A 16,862-nucleotide genomic window follows, 5' to 3' on the forward strand; every position below is an offset into this window, starting at 1 on the left:
ATTTTATAGAAGTTGGGAAGGTTTGGGGTTATTTTTGAATCAATTTGCCTCTGGTTTCTGTTGAGCTGCTTAGAAATATGTTAGCTGGTTTTTCTGTTGAGATGGCATAATCATTATCCAGTGATTCTTTTGATGTTTGGGCAACATGTTGAGTGAGCATTCTTGCTTCTACTCGATTGCTTGACATGCTCTTGGAAATTAATGATGTCGGTCTTGTTTAAGGCTTGAGATATAGGGGCAGCAGGTTCATCTAGTTCAGTAGTTTAGTTATTTATTTTTTTCACTCACATATGTATTACTAGTTCATCTGTCGATGTTGTTTAAGGCTTGAGATATAGGGCAACAGCTTCACATTTGCTTTGGATTACTGGTTTATCATGTAGGACTAATCAGGATTTGTAGTTTAGTTTTAGTACAGTTGATGGTTGTTGTTAATTAATTATCTGAGTGTTTTAGTTTTTGTCTCGTGTTCTAGGTTTGTTTAGAAACTACAGTTGTATGTCGTGTATTCCAGCCTCATTCTTCGGTTCAACTTTTGTGGAATCAAAATCATGATTTTCATAGCCAGAAGTTATGATTTGGATTTGGAGATACTTGAATACGTGTCAGACTTCCCAAACTGGTTTAATTTGTTAGAAAATCATACAAGGCTTCTATGTAGTCTACATTTGGTCCCTTTCTTTTATCGAGAATACGTACTTAGCTAGTCTAATAAGTTTGGTTAATGTTTTCTAACAGTCCGAACCTAATGGAGGAACACTTCTTGATTTTTATTCAGCAATTCACAACGTGAGCAAAGTTACTATGTGCACAACCTTATGTTATCGGTATAAAGCCGAGACTTACTAAGTAACAAAGAAGCCTGGATATTCCTGATACTGTTGTAGTTTCCCTTAGTCAAGAATGTGAGTGGTTGCGGACATTTGTTGGCTCCATGACGTACAGATGGTGATTCTTTTGAAGTGATTCTAGATGGGATCTCGTTCCATTACAATGAAAATGAAAAAATTCCGGTAGACAAGAATGATATTTCACAGTTCTTAAGAGGAGCAAAGCTAAATATATCCATTATTCAAGTTTTCATGACGTAACTTTTTTTTTATCTTAAGTAGGTAATATATTTAAATTTCTTTCACGTAAATCATGTAACCTATTCAATAATCGATCGCTCAGAGCACTCCAAAATGAATTGAACTCAAATGAAAAGGATTCCAAAGTTGGGTGGCTATGTCCAGACACTACTTCTGACACCAAAATCAATTCAAGCACCGAGGAATTCAATGCATACATTTTCAAAGGAATGAACGAATAAGTAAAATCCATAAATGAGTTCGTTCTGGCACCGATTTTTGAAAAGTAAGTATGAAATGAGTTAGTTATGCTGTTGTTGCTATCTGACGTGTGTTATATTATTGCTTCTGATGTTCTTGTTATTATGCTGCTGTTGTTATGCTAAGTTGCTGCTGCTGCTAAGTTTGGATTACATGTCATTAGGATTAGAACAGCATGATGAAAGTAAGTTTCAGCTCGAGTAACATCCTTGCAGCTTTGCCATATTAGTTCACCATATAGAGAGTGTACACTCCCATTCCCATTGCCATTCCCGTTCCCATTCCCATCTCCGGCTTCCGCTAGAATTGCTCGTTCGCAATACTCTCCTGCTTTAGCCAAATCACCAGTCTAACCTAACACAAAAACATTAAACCAGAACACTGCAACCATATAAAATGTTCATTTTCAGTAGAAGATTTGCTACCTCCTCTAAAATTCTGGCATAGTTTACCAAAAGCACGGCATTTCCAGGATTATGTTTGATCATGTTCTTGTAATGTTGATCTGTGTTTCTATCAGGTTCACCTCTGAGCATGCATAGTCTTGATCTGGGTAGCTCAGCAGTACCAGTCAAAGAATTAAAACTCTTCCTTTCTTACCTGAAGACATTTGGTTTTGGTTTTGGGTTTAGTTTTTGTTTTTTGTAAGGTATGTACACCATCAGATGAGTCCTGAACTAGCACACTGTTATCTCCAAACAATTCAAAACCCTTGTTCTTTATATTTCCCTCTTGCATAACCTTTTCCTTTTTTTTTACTGTTAAGGAGTCCTGAATAATATCTGAAGCCTTCTCTTGAACATCAGTTTCTGGAACCACATTGCAGTCGATTACAAAATCACATGTTAAACAAGTCTATGGAAGTAACTAGCAAGTTCAAAACAGTGGTTAAAGAATGAACTTTAACCCTCATACCATAACAGTGATGTCCATCTTGTAACCTCAACTAGCATCAAACTCATGCAGAGCATATAATGAGTCAATACTCTAAATGGATAACTTGGGAAAATCAAAGGCACGGAAAATCAAAGGCACGGTAAATATTTAGAAAACTGGAACTTGAAATAACATTCCTACAGAGAAGCTACATTAGGGGCAACACCGGCTTACTCTAAGTGGAGAGAGGTTTGACCTAAGAACAAAAAGTCCCAACCTTCACCTAACTAAGAAATTGATATCCTAACTAAGCAAAACTGATGCGACACAATATCCCTAGGGGAAATATGATTAATTCTAATTACTTAAGAACCACTTGATTATGTTGTAATTGGTTAGTATGATAGAATTTGCTTACACAATTGATCAATTTCTGAAGTTTTGTTGAAAATGTGTTCCTTACTCATCTCCTCGACTTTAAGGTTTATATTTGCACCAAATGACTATATGACCCATTAATCTGCTGCTATCTGATGTGTGTTATATTATTGCTTCTGATGTTCTTGTTATTATGTTGTTGTTGTTATGCTAAGTTGCTGCTGCTATGCACGATCTATTGTTATGCTAAGTAGATGTTGTTTGATTGTTACTGTTCTAAGTCTGTGCATATGTTGTTGTTCTAAGTTGTTGCGTCTGCTGCGTTGCTCATATTCCTTACTTATATTATTATAATTGTAATGGAATTGTTATTGGATCCAGCGACCATTGGATGCTCCTTGCAATATCTGTTAAAAATTGCACCATCTATCACTTCGATTCCGTTCCCTTGAGTTTAGGTCGAAAAGTGAATATTAATACAATAGTGAGACAGTAAGTCCGTTTAGTTTTTTCGTTATGTAATTATATTTTTATCAAGTATGCTTTTAAGGATATAACTAAGCAAAGACTTAAGATTAATTGGGAATTTCTAGTTTTTTTACAAGGTATAAGATGTGTGGCAACCGTGTCAACAGGAAAGAACCTTTATGGAAATATGTGGAGGTAATTGCCCACGTAAAAATGATTTGATATTTATAATTCGTATGGATTCCATTTTTACCTAATCTAAATCTTACCCTTGTTTCTACTGCGCTCAACAAAAGGGAGGCCTTGAGTGTGGATTTTACGTAATGCGGTACATGTTTGATTTAGTCTCCTGCTGCAATGATGTTTCAGATTTAGATAAAGTAAGGGTGTTATCCTTGTTATGTATTTTAATTTATTTCTAGAATTCAGTTCCGTCAAGAATCCTAGATGATTGTATGAAGTTTGGTCCTCTAAGAACCTAACTAATGGATCCATACAAAGGGAAATGAGCAACCCGTAGTTATCTTTTGTTATTTTGAGCAGGGATGACTTTTCTCATCTCCATTTCTTCATTCCTAACTAAATCCAATTAATCATCCAAGGCCAAAGGGTTTAGACTACCAATTTAAGTTCACGGGATAGAGTTGGGAGCAAAAACGACTATAATAGTCAAAATATGACCTATAACGATCAATAAAGCCTTAAATGTGCATAACTTGACCAAATTATATGAGAATGAGTCTTATCATCCTAATATTAAGTATATTAAACATTTAAAGGGTTTAGAATACTAATTTAAGTTCACGGGTTAGAGTTGGGAGCAAAATTGACTAAACAGTCAAAATATGACCTATAACGATCAATAAAGCCTTAAATGTGCATAACTTGACCAAATTAGATTAGAATGAGTCTAATCATCCTACTATTAAGTATATTAAACATTTAAATGGTTTAGAATACAAATTTAAGTTCACGGGTTAGAGTTGGGAGCAAAAATGACTATAATAGTCAAAATATGACCTATAATGATCAATAAACCCTTAAACGCGCATAACTTGACTAAAGTAGATGATAATGAGTCTAAGTAACCGAATATTAAGTATATTAAACATTTAAAGGGTTTAGACTACCTATTTAAGTTCATGGGATACAGTTGGGAGCAAAAACGACTATAATAGTCAAAATATGACCTATAACGATCAATAAAACCTTAAATGTGCATAACTTGACCAAATTAGATGCGAATGAGTCTTATTATCCTAATATTAAGTATATTAAACATTTAAAGGGTTTAGAATACTAATTTAAGTTCACGGGTTAGAGTTGAGAGCAAAAATGACTATAACAGTCAAAATATGACCTATAACGATCAATAAAGCCTTAAATGTGCATAACTTGACCAAATTAGATGAGAATGAGTCTTATCATTCTACTATTAAGTATATTAAACATTTAAAGGGTTTAGAATACAAATTTAAGTTCACAAGATAGAGTTGGGAGTAAAAATGACTATAATAGTCAAAATATGACCTATAACGATAAATAAAGCCTTAAATGTTCATAACTTGACAAACTTAGTTGAAAATTAGTCTTATCATCCTAATATTAAGTATATTAAACATTTAAAGGTTTTAGAATACAAATTTAAGTTCACGGATTAGAGTTGGGAGCAAAAATGACTATAATAGTCAAAATATGACCTATAATGATCAATAAAGCCTTAAACGTTCATAACTTGACTAAAGTAGATGATAATGAGTCTAAGTAACCTAATATTAAGTATATTAAACATTTAAAGGGTTTAGAATACCAATTTAAGTTCATGGGTTAGAGTTGGGAGCAAAAACGACTATAATAGTCAAAATATGACCTATAACGATCTATAATGCCTTAAATGTGCATAACTTGACCAAATTAGATGATAATGAGTCTTATCATCCTAATATTAATTATATTAAACATTTAAATGATTTAGAATACCAATTTAAGTTCACGGGTTAGAGTTGGGAGCAAAAACGACTATAATAGTCAAAATATGACCTATAACGATCAATAAAGCCTTAAACGCGCATAACTTGACCAAATTAGATGCGAATGAGTCTTATAATCCTAATATTAAGTATATTAAACATTTAAAGGGTTTATAATACCAATTTAAGTTCACAGGTTAGAGTTGGGAGCAAAAACGACTATAACAGTCAAAATATGACCTATAACGATCAATAAAGCCTTAAATGTGCATAACTTGACCAAATTAAATGAAAATGAGTCTTATCATCCTAATATTAAGTATATTAAACATTTAAAGGGTTTAGAATACCAATTTAAGTTCACTGGTTAGAGTTGAGAGCAAAAACGACTATAACAGTCAAAATATGACCTATAATGATCAATAAAGTCTTAAACGTGCATAACTTGACCAAAGTAGATGGAAATGAGTCTAAGTAACCTAATACTAAGTATATTAAACTTTTGAAGGATAAATAATTTTATGATATATATATTATTTTGTTAGTTTTGCACATCTCTGAGTGGAGATCCTTTCCCTGATGAGCAAATTGATGAAATACGAGACAAATGGGCATCATACTTCACCGAACATTGTGTGTAAATAATTAAGGCTTCATCGATCTCTTTTTGTGGATGTTTTTTGCTATTAAAATCATATATAATTGGCTTATTATATTTTTGGTGCAATTTTGTAACGTATGAAGTGTAAAAGATATAGTTATTATAGACTTGAAACTATTTAGGTGGTTTATTTTTGTAAACATATGATGGTTAACTTGTAGACACCTACTTTTGTCCCCATTCCCGAAAGGGAAGGTTCGATGATGAAAGCGTCACTAGTAGAAAAAACCCTTTTGCAGCCCCCTTGTTGCAGCGTACATGTATTAATACGCTTCAACAACCAGTAGGTCAACGCGGGTCAAACCCTTTAAAGGGTTATTGAAGCGTACAAATTAATTGCCCCCTGCAAAAGAATTTTTTGCAGCGTACAGTCTAAAAGCCCCCTGCAATAACCCTTTTATTTTGCAGCGTAGATGGTAAAAGCCCCCTGCAATTACAAGTTAGTAATATTTTTCGCTGCAAAAATAATTCAAAACCAAACGTTTAGTTCTATCTCAAACCTCAAAGACCAAATTAAATTCTTAAATCATATCGCGCGCTCAGTACTCCCTTCTTCTTCCCTCAGCTTTCCCTGCGTCTCGCCCGTCGCCGATGGTTCTTGCCAATCGCCGCTGGGTCTTTCCCGTCGCCGGTGGTACTCCAGCAAGATCTTGGGTTTTTGTCGGGATTTTAATTTGGAATTAAGTTAGAAATTAGGGCTTGTGAATTAGAATTTGGGGATTTGGGAGTTAGGGCTTTTCGTATCGGCGGTAGAGCACCACTCGGAACCACTCCACAGCAGCGGCGTGAGTGACCGATGACAGCCCGCAGTGGTGGTCGACGGAGCAAGCTAGGTCTGTTTTGTTATTTTTGAATTTTCAATTAAATTGCTAATTAAATTGTATTTGAATTATTTTGTGCAATTATGTTTTATACTTTCTCCAATGTCCTTTTCTAAATTACTATTTCTATGCTTAATTTCTTCAATAATACTATTGGTAATACGCTAATTGTAATGATGGTGATTTGTTTAATCATTTTCCGTTAATTGTTTAATTGCAGGTTTCATGTCAAATGCTGGGCATTGTGAAATTTCCCCCTTTTCTTCTCCCAAAACCCTAATTTTCAATTGGAAAGCCATTGACAATTAAACATAAGGTAAATCAGAGTTAAATTTACAATTTTTGTTGGGAGTTTTGCCGGTCTTTTCTTTACAATTTACAATTGCAAATTTGAATTTAATATTGTTGAAGTCAATTCATGATATGGAGAAGTTTTTTGTTTTCTAAATTCAACAAGTATGGTACTTCTATAGTTTAATTTATGCCTTTTGCAATAAGATAATGGTTTTTTTTCTTGGACGTGTGGGTTTTGTCGGTCGGAATTAGGAATTAGGAAGTTGAGTGTAGTGCTATCCGCCCCAACCCATAATCTACATAAAGAATGGTGAGCCAGTTTCCGACAATTGATGTAACATAAGGATCCCAATGTACAGTAATTGATAACATCCAGATGCTTTGCCATTTTTAATCTTATGGTGTCTTTTTGCTTTTTCCTTTTCTTGCTCGTAGATTGAAATTTAAGTATCCGCGTTTTAGTCGCTATTGCTCAAATATTATTCGTTGATAGCGAGGTTTTTACCCCTTTTTCCCTGTTGCGAAGATGTATCATCGAGTCAAGTCGAGTATTTCCTGGTCCGTTTTGTAGCGTAAGTTTGAATGTTGAAATGTTGAATAGTATTTTGCATAGCATGATGTTAGACTAGATTTCACGATGTGTCGTGTAGCACACTGATTGTTTGGCACTTGTGTTGTATTCGTTGGTCTGAAAACTCTTGGTCATGCTTTATCGACTGTCTTATGGAAGCCTGCCTAATACTCCGTAACTAACTATATATTAAGTAATTTTAACCAATAGAAGCAGTTGATTATTTAGGTGGAATTATCATATCGGATTTTGTTTATCCAGATAAACATGTCAAATGAAAGTAGTTGAGTATTTGGATGGAACTATCACTAGATTTCTTTGCTGAATAGATATACAAATTCAGAATATAATACTATGAGTACTCTGTATTTGACAATGCAAGAGTATATTCTTATCCACCTCAATATCCATAATCTAAAAACAGGACTGTCAATATCAGTTAATTTATTTTTAACCTCTCTTGTTTTTATATTTATTTATTTAATTATTTATTTATGTGATTACTCTGACCTGGTGGAGCGTGCAAAATGCTTCCACGAACTCTTTAAGAGCCTGCGCAAGAAACTGGAATGGCTGTTTCTTTCAAGAACCTTAAACCTGAAGGTTTCCAGGGTGACAAGGAGTATTGGTTGGTAATGTTTTGCTATCTTTCTATATTCGTTCATTTGTCATTGACTCTTCCTAGCTGGTCTGTTTCAATTCCTTATAGCACGTACGCTTATTTGATGCAGTCAGAGTTAAACTATATTGGCCAACTGCATCATCTTAATAACTAAGTATTGATTAGATATTGCCTGGATTAGGGTAGTTGATTGGGTATTCACAAGGAGACCTGTTTATGGGGCACATTTTATATAATTTCATATGTTTCGGTATGTAGTCCTCTTAGTAATAGTCTTTGTTCTTATAGCTGCAAAACCTGAAAAGATTCTGGAAGGGGAATGGTAATGCTTGATCGTCAGCGCGTCGCATCTATTCCTTTGAGCTTTGGCTTTCAGACTTTCAGTTAGTATTACTGAAAGAACTCTATGGAATGAACTATTTATATTATGTTCTTGTGAATTGGGACTCAGTTGCAGTTGATGTTGAGGGATTAAGGATCATATTGAGTACTAAATGTGTTTGAAATCTCAGATTGATGCTTGCTATCCACTACTGCTGTAATTCTGCTGCTATGCTTTGCTGCTATACTGCTGATATTGTTGTTAATTTTTCTGTAATGCTGAAACATATTATGTTGTTACTGGTGTATAGTCATGAACACAATATTACTAAAGACAGAATATTTAATCATGATTAAAAGTTGACCTTCCTAGTAATATTGTGATTGAGGATGATGATGCCTTAGACTCATAAAGGGTACTGAATATTGTAGCATCGAGGCGATATGAGGCTGAATTTACTGAATTTATGCAGTTGGTGGACAACTTAAATTGGAGGGTGTGCAAAATGAGATCGACAATATATTAACAATAAGTTCTACTAATGATATTTTTGCTTTGGTTACATGCCATGAGAAATGTCATGCAACTCACGGGTCTTGATGAATATCACCAGTCTTTGCATGCATCAATTGATAGAATTTACTTGCGACCAATATGTTACATAAAGAATCAAAATTAAGGGAATTCTTGGGACATGTCTGAACACAAAATTTCATAAAGAATCGAAATTAAGGGAATTCTTGGGACATTATGTTACATGTAAATCACTTTATATATCTCAGTTACGCTTTGAGTAATGTTTTTTTTCCAAATATCCACCATTTTAATTCACATAATAATGTAGTAATGGGCGGCTAATTTTTCAAGCTTCCTAACTGTATGCTTTATTTCTACTTTGTACAGAGTACATGGATCAAATAGTACGCTCTTGCATTCAAGTTCTCGCTCTCTTATCAACGCCTTCAGGCAGAGGCTTTCCCTTGGCTTCTTTACTTTGGTCTCCGTTCTGCCTCACGTAGCAGAAATACCTTTTTATCTTGTTCAATCCCAGATGTTAAAGCTCATATTGGTTGGCATCTCAAGTTCCCCTGGAGTAGTATCTAACAAACTTGTTGAAGCAATAAGTGGTTCCTTGAAGCTAATGCTAAAGAGATACAATGCTGGAGATATGGATATGCTTCCTGAAACATTCATTAACATATGTTAATTATCTTGATACACCTGATGATTCATGACTGCCGCTACCTCCTTCGTTATATACATTATACAAGAGGAGGAAACAAGCAGCCGCATGCTAATTATCTTGAAACACCTGATGATTGGTCTATGTTTAGTTCTATGCCTTTGTTAACCCACTTGAATTTTGGTCTTAATGAGTTAACTGGGGATTTCCTGGGTTCATATTTAGGATCAGGAACTTGACTTACCTTGATTTGTCAATTAATCATTTTACTAGGTTGATCCCAGAATCCCTTTTCAACAATCTTCCAAATCTTCAATACCTTGATCTTAGTTCTAATTTGTTCAGTGGATCAGTATTAGACAACGTTTCAGAGCTTTCAAGTCTAACTGAGCTTCGTTTGAGCACCAAGTCTTTAATAGCTTCATCAGACCACCAAGTTTCTCTTTCCCCGTGAAAATAGGAATCTCGCTACTCATCTCAAACCTTCTCTAACCAGAATATACATCACCCTCTTTAATGTTTTCGCTACTGGAACCCCCATGGAAGAATGCCTTCTCTTACAAATAATATCATCTTTACTTGAACCACTTTGAAATTATAACCTACTACCATTATTCATCCCTGGGATCGCCCTTATAAACCTTTTATCCTCTCCCCCAATACTTTGGTCATGAGAATTAATGCCTCATTCTCATCATTTCAGCATCACTTAAATCATCATACTCATCAAAGTCTCCTCATAAAAATTGAAGCAAATAGTCGAATCACTACTTTTAATAAAACTGAAACAACCCATCAAGTAAATTCGAAGCAATTACAACTAAAAAACAAAATTTCAATAAAGGGGCTATTTTATGATGAAACTACACTTGAATTTTATACCCAATTAATCAAGAACACCCTAATTCAAACAACCCATCAAACCAATTCACACGCAAGCAATTACAACAAAACAAACAGAACTTTCAATTAAAAAAGGGTTATTATGAAAGAAACTGCACTTAAATTATACACCCAATTAATCAAGAAAATCATTAATACCCTAATTCAAACAAACCATCAAATCAATTAGCACGCAATTAGGACTAAACAAAAACAAAGTTTCAATAAAAAGGGACAATGGAATAGAATAAAAATAACTTACGTTGAGAATTATGAAAATTATTTGAGACTTAAGAAGTTCAGACCTAGAAGTGTTATCATAACTACCAAGATAGAGAAAATCAGGCAAGAGATCAGAAGGGAAAACACCTGATTAAACATAAGTTTTTTCAGAAGTTTCAGGCATTCGATGGCCGCAAATCCCACAAACCTCAACTTCTTCAAAGTTGTGGTACTAATGGCCACAAAATAACCATGGGTTTTCTCTCTCCCTATTTCTCATACTGGCTATTATCAACCCAGATTAGGAAAACCTAGAATGTGCCCGTGACAAGCCGTACAAATTAAGTTGCAATTCGAAGTCGTTATAGGTAATATTTAGGCTAAAATGAGGCATTTGCGCTCCCAACTTTGAACTAAAGAACCTAAAGACTCATTTGAAACTTATTAGATGATTAGTTTAAAGTTTATAAGACTTATTCTAATGTACTTATACACATTTAAGGCATGTTTGGTTGTTATAGGATATCTTTAGGCTAAAATAACATTTTCGCTCCCAACTATGAACTAAAGAACCCAAGGACTCATTTTAAACTTACTAAATGTTTTATATGCTTAGTTTTAACTTTCTAGGACTCATTCCAATCCATTTATGCACATTTAAGGCTCATTGTGTCGTTATAGGTCATATTTAGGGTAAAATGACATTTTCGCTCCCAACTTTGAACTTAAGAACCTAAGGACTCATTTTAAACTTATTATATTATTAATATGCTTAGTTTTAAGTTTATAAGACTTATTCTAATCTATTTATGCACATTTAATGCTTATTTGATCGTTATAGGTCATATTTAGGCTAAAATGAGACATTTTTGCTCCCAACTTTGAAATAAAGAACCTAAGGACTCATTTTAAACTTATTAAATGTTTAATATGCATAATTTTAACTTTCTAAGACTCGTTCCAATCTATTTATGCACCTTTAAGGCTCATTGGGTAGTTATAGGTCATATTTAGGCTAAAATGACATTTTCGCTCCCAACTTTGAACTAAAGAACCTAAGGACTCATTGTAAACCTTTTACTTGATTAATGTGCTTAGTTTTAACTTTCTAAGACTTATTCCAATATATTTATGCACATTTAAGGCTTGTTTGGTCATTATAGGACATAATTAGGCTAAAATGACATTTTCGCTCACACTTATGAACTAAAGAACCTACGGACTTATTTTAAACCTTTTACATGATTAATATGCTTAGTTTTAACTTTCTAAGACTCATTCCAATCTATTTATGCACATTTAAGGCTCATTGGCTCGTTATAGGTCGTATTTAGGCTAAAATGAGGCATTTTCGCTCCCAACTTTGATCTAAAGAACCTAATGACTCATTTTAAGCTTATTACATGTTTAATATTCATAACCTCAAGCTAGATGAGGTATTTAATTAATTTTCGTTACTCTTGAGTCGTATTCTAGAGTATTAGGACATTGTCATTAGTTGCTTGAATGTTAAAATGTGACATTTAATATGCATTTAATCTAATGCTTAATTGAAATTTTTGTTTTTGTAAAGGTCTATACTCCGAGGAATGCGCCTTACGCTAGTGAGGAAATCGATGTGGTTCGTGAGCAATGGGCTAAGGTTTTTACCAGCAAGTACTTATTATTGGCTTGAGCGTGCTTGATCGAGTTGGTTTAGATGTTATAGAACAATATTTTATATTAAAATGTATGCGTATTTTGAAATTGAAACATATGTTTAAATGTAGTAAGTGCATTTTGGTTTTGGGATATATATATATATATATATATATATATATATATATATATATATATATATATATATATATATATATATATATATGTATACAAAACACCAGTTATTGTTTTTATATTTATTCTACAGGTTGTGGTATTCTATTATTGTTGTTGAAAGGTTCATATATTTGGTGCAAGGCACGTATAGATAAATAGAATTAAACTTTTCCCTCCAAAAGGACGACTCTGTTGCAGGGGGCATATACTTGTTCGCTGCAACAAGTATGTGAAAATAGGCAAAAATGAAGACTTGTTGCAGGGGACATATTGTTGTTCGCTGCAACAGGGTAGGTCTGTTGCAGCGTACAAATTGTTGTTCGCTGCAACAGGGTAGGTCTGTTGCAGCGTACAAATTTTTGTTCGCTGTAACAAACCTACCCTGTTGCAGCGTACACCAATTTGTACGCTGCAACAGGTCATGAATTTTGCCTAATTTTACACACTTGTTGCAGCGTACATATATATGTACGCTGCAAAAAAGCACTTTTTGCAGCGAACATTGTACGCTGCAACAAGTCTGGACTTGTTGCAGGCCCCCAGTTGCAGCATGCGATGTACGCTGCAACAGGGGTCTAAAAGCCCGCTGCAACAAGCGTTTTTTCTACTAGTGCGTAAATCTCCACTTGACAACGCATCTCCAATAAAATAAACGAATCTCAATTCCCCTTTTCATTTCACCCGAAAAATGCTATTTATGGAAACCTGCTAAAAATAGTAACTGTCGTAAAGGGTAGCTTCTAAAAGTCATAAAAGATAGAAACTTGTCAGAATTAGGTGTTGCACTCCAATATAAATCCTAAATGAGATAGAAAACTGCGAGAATCCTATTCCTAAAATGATTCGGAAATAAGAGTTACGTATTAATTAAAATCCTAACGAGCCTAGAGTTCGTAACGGGCCCAGACGCATTCCGTCATGAAATTGATACGCACTAAAAGACTCGATTAAGTCTCATACACTCCGGATTCTAAGAATCCAAATCTGACAAAGAAACGGCCCAAACAGCAATTTCAACGCCCAGCCCAGGGCGCTGAAATTGCCTGGATCCTATTTCCAACGCCCAGAGCTGGGCGCCAAAATCTTTGACGCCCAGCCCTGGGCGCTGAAAATACTCGGGACGTGTTTTTTCCTAATTCTTTGCGGATTAGAACTCTGCAATTCTATCTTTCCACGAACTCTTCCCTATAAATAGACCCCTAAATTCGACGTGAAAACAACACACAACAACATGAAGGAAATAATGCCCTTGGTCCAAGTATGCATTCAATGTTAATTCTAATAAGTGCGGTTCAGTATTAATTAACAAGTTAATAATTCAGTGAGATCAAGTGAGCTGAATGCCTAGCTAGAGGCCGCTTCAGTTCAAGTGGAATTAATGATATTAATCCACAGCTTACTCTTGACTGAACCCGTAGGGTCACACAAATAGTACGTAAACGGATCAAGTATTTAATGGCATTAAATACTCCATCTATGGATATTCGGAATCGACGGATCTTGGTTTCAGTGGGAGCTGAGATCGTCACAGGCAAGAAATGAATGCTCCGGAAACGATGATATTGCCGGAAACGGAAATATGGATCGTATCGGAAATATAAATATTATCCAAGTCGTAGATGTTGCCGGAAACGGAAACATGGTACGTATCGGAAAATATTATCGGAAATGGAAATATTGCCGGAATCGGAAATATTGCCGGAAACGGAAATATTGTCAGAATCGGAAATATTGCCGGAATCGGAAAATAATTCCGGAAACGGAAATATTAAATATTTGTTCGAAACGGAAATTAATTCCGGAATCGGAAATATTAAATATTGTTCGTATCGGAAATGAATTCGGGAATCAGGAAATTAATCGGAAGCGTATCTTACGAATTAGCATCGGACGAGGCCTGCCAGACGAAGGCCCAGCACGAAGCCGGGCCATCGCCCAGCAAGCCAGCGCGCCATAACGCACCAGCCAAGGCTGCGCCAGGCCCACCGCAAGGCAGGCCCAGCGCGCGCCAACGCTGTGGCAGCGTATGGGCCTCGCAGCAATGGGCTGCGAGCTCGCGGGCTGCGCGCGCGCGCATGGCGCCCCTCGTGGGCTGCTGTGCGTGCGTGTGTGTTGGTGTGCTATACGAATCCTAAAGATATCAGGTTTCGACTAATGATTAAATTCCTAAACCTAAAAGTATGAATTAATTAAATAAGAATTCTATTAGGATTCTAATTTAATTAATTCGTATCCTAATAGGATTACGATTCCCTTTCCATGCCTCTATAAATAAAGGCCTAGGGTTATTATTTTGTATAGAGATTTCAAGTATTCAAAGTGATTTTTGAGAGCAAAAATTCAGTCATACAATTGCCTATATGTGCCGAAAATTCTAAGTACCTTAAGGGCGATCCTAGTTGGTCAAGCTTAAGGCGGATCCGGACGTGCTGTGGACTATCTACGGAGGGACGACACTTGGAGTCCTAAAGACTTGTTCTTGTTCTGTTCGGGCGCAGCTAGGGAAGGCACGCAACAAAGTGTATGCATCTAAACTATGCTAAATGATTATGTGTAAATAATATGCTTTCCTGGCTTTATGGTTTTTCCGCATGATTTATGAATTGTCATATGTATCATAACCTAACACAACAAACAATTATATTCTGAGTATTGACTCCAACCCTTAGCCTAAGCCTCTCGCTGCGAAACTGTTCACGCGTTCTGTCGCAAACGATCCATAAATCGAACTGAACGTATCCTGTCCCATAATTGAGATTCGTTAAATAAAAAGGAGAAATAGCAAAGTCAAAGTGGTTAGTTTTCTGAGAACCGTGACGCACCTCTCAAGGGTGCGTCGTAATGTGTCCCTTTTCGATGATTTAACTGCTTTCCTCGCCCTTTTTATGAACTGTTAAACTAACTAAATCTGATTGTTCTATCACGCCTAACAAATATGATATTTATGGGAAATCGGATTATCATGCTAGGTCCCTTAATGCTATTTAAATCAGATAATCACGATCGAATTAGTATTATATGTTGCATATTGCTAAAATCAACTCAGATTAGTTTAATAGTTAACGCATGTCCCTTCAATTATTTATGCTGAGCTAGTAAGGATATCCTGCCTCTGGAGTTATCGACGAGCGAAGTACTCCTCTCGGTAGTTACAGTCCCCCGAACCCTCAATCTCTACCTTGCGGGTGTATGTTGAGAGATCCCCACACCAGGGATCACAAGGGAACCTACGGCCGTCGTGGTCAAACATAATTGCACTCCCTTTATGTCACGATAACCGAGTTTTGTCAGTTTTTCTCATTGTTGTTAAAAACTGAATGGCGACTCCTATAATACTAGTCAATTGGGTGTATACTCACAGGAAATCCAATTACACTTGATTGAATAAAAAGAATCGTCACACCCACGAGGGACGAGGTCACGCATTAGCCTCGCGCTTTTTCGACCCCCTCACATAACTTATATGTAAAAATCAAAGTTTCTTGGAAGTTATTGGTGGTTGATGATACTTTTGGACGTTTTATAAATGTCGCGTGAGTACAGGTTCTATATTTTTGGGATTGTTGAATATATATACAAAAAATATATTATTTATAAAAACAAATTACACATTATTCTCGGCGTTTAAACTCCCGCAATTTTACCAAAGTTTGAGACGTATAGGTAGAAACGCCGCCATACAATACTATTCATTTGAGGCTTTTTTCTACCTTACGCCATAAATGAATGATTAAAAAACGCCTTAAATCATTACCATTCATTTGCTGACACTCTATTTGCTGCTACCCCTAAAAGGCCGCTAATGAATATAAAAGTGACGCCTCAAATGAATGTTTTTCTACTAGTGTAAGTATCCTACATTTGTTTGTTTCTTGACTCGAAGTTCTTTTGAGGTCACTTCGAGGTCATTTTTCTCCCACTTGCCTTTTTGGAAATATGATGGTTTCCTAAAATACATTATCTAGAGCAACAACCATATGTTCTCAGATTTGTGGTAGAATCAATACCTTTTGTTTCTATGAGTCGCTCATAAAATATATATATATATATATATATATATATATATATATATATATATATATATATATACATATAAAAATATATATATATTCCTGAGTTTGTTTGATGTAAATACCGACTCCCACTGGGTTTGACAACCCTAGATATATATACTGAAAAGATGTACAGAACCAAAGTTCAATCCTTATGACATCTTATCCTTAGCTTTGAAAACTTTGTTTAGTGTGATAGTCACTTGAGAGCGTAATTAGAAAATATATAGGAAATAGTCGTGATTATCATTAATCGAATAAAATTCGATTTCTCCATTTGGACATACCATATTCTTATGGAGCTTTGATTATTATAATGCCACATAAACAATCTTGATAATTATTCTTGGCTCATGCAAACATCACCTTGATCTAGTCTAGATGTTCCAAAATT

At 35.2% G+C, this 16,862-nt stretch overlaps 1 long non-coding RNA gene across 1 annotated transcript; it reads left to right on the forward strand.

Annotated features, from left to right (window-relative positions):
• Positions 1-6,205: 6,205 nt before the first annotated feature.
• Positions 6,206-9,480, forward strand: LOC130469132 (uncharacterized). Its single transcript, XR_008929507.1, has 3 exons — positions 6,206-6,517; positions 6,726-8,002; positions 9,218-9,480. It is a non-coding gene; the product is annotated as an uncharacterized lncRNA (long non-coding RNA).
• Positions 9,481-16,862: the final 7,382 nt, after the last annotated feature.

This window comes from Spinacia oleracea, chromosome 3, assembly GCF_020520425.1.
Source record: "Spinacia oleracea cultivar Varoflay chromosome 3, BTI_SOV_V1, whole genome shotgun sequence".
Lineage (NCBI taxonomy): Eukaryota > Viridiplantae > Streptophyta > Magnoliopsida > Caryophyllales > Amaranthaceae > Spinacia > Spinacia oleracea.